We start from the raw sequence: 391 nt of genomic DNA, 5'->3' as shown, positions 1-391 counted from the left end.
TAATAAAGTAATCAAGCTTTTCCAGGAATCCTCACATGAGACTTAAGAACAAATCACTGCTCCCAGTTCTTCTGGCTTGGCCTTGCCCCCTTCCCTTCTGTTAAGTAGGGAGCCCCTTCCATTAAGTGTTGTAACCCTCCTTGTATGCCTCCTCTTCACGCATTGCTGAAGGTGAAGACTGTGAAGTCACAGCTTGAGTAATAAAGCCCCAATTAAACTCAAGAAAAAAACTTGCAGTGTGTGTAGTTTTTTGTGCATAAACCAATTAAAAAAACAATTAAAAGCAAACTTACTGTTCTCTAGTTGTTCAGTGTTTACTCATCCATGTAGCATACAGTAGCCACAGTATTTTTATTTTCAGTTGTTCATTCACTGCTGTAGCAAACTTCCA

This window comes from Struthio camelus, chromosome 1, assembly GCF_040807025.1.
Source record: "Struthio camelus isolate bStrCam1 chromosome 1, bStrCam1.hap1, whole genome shotgun sequence".
NCBI classification, from domain to species: Eukaryota; Metazoa; Chordata; class Aves; order Struthioniformes; family Struthionidae; genus Struthio; species Struthio camelus.
Note: the sequence above shows the minus strand (reverse complement) of the source record.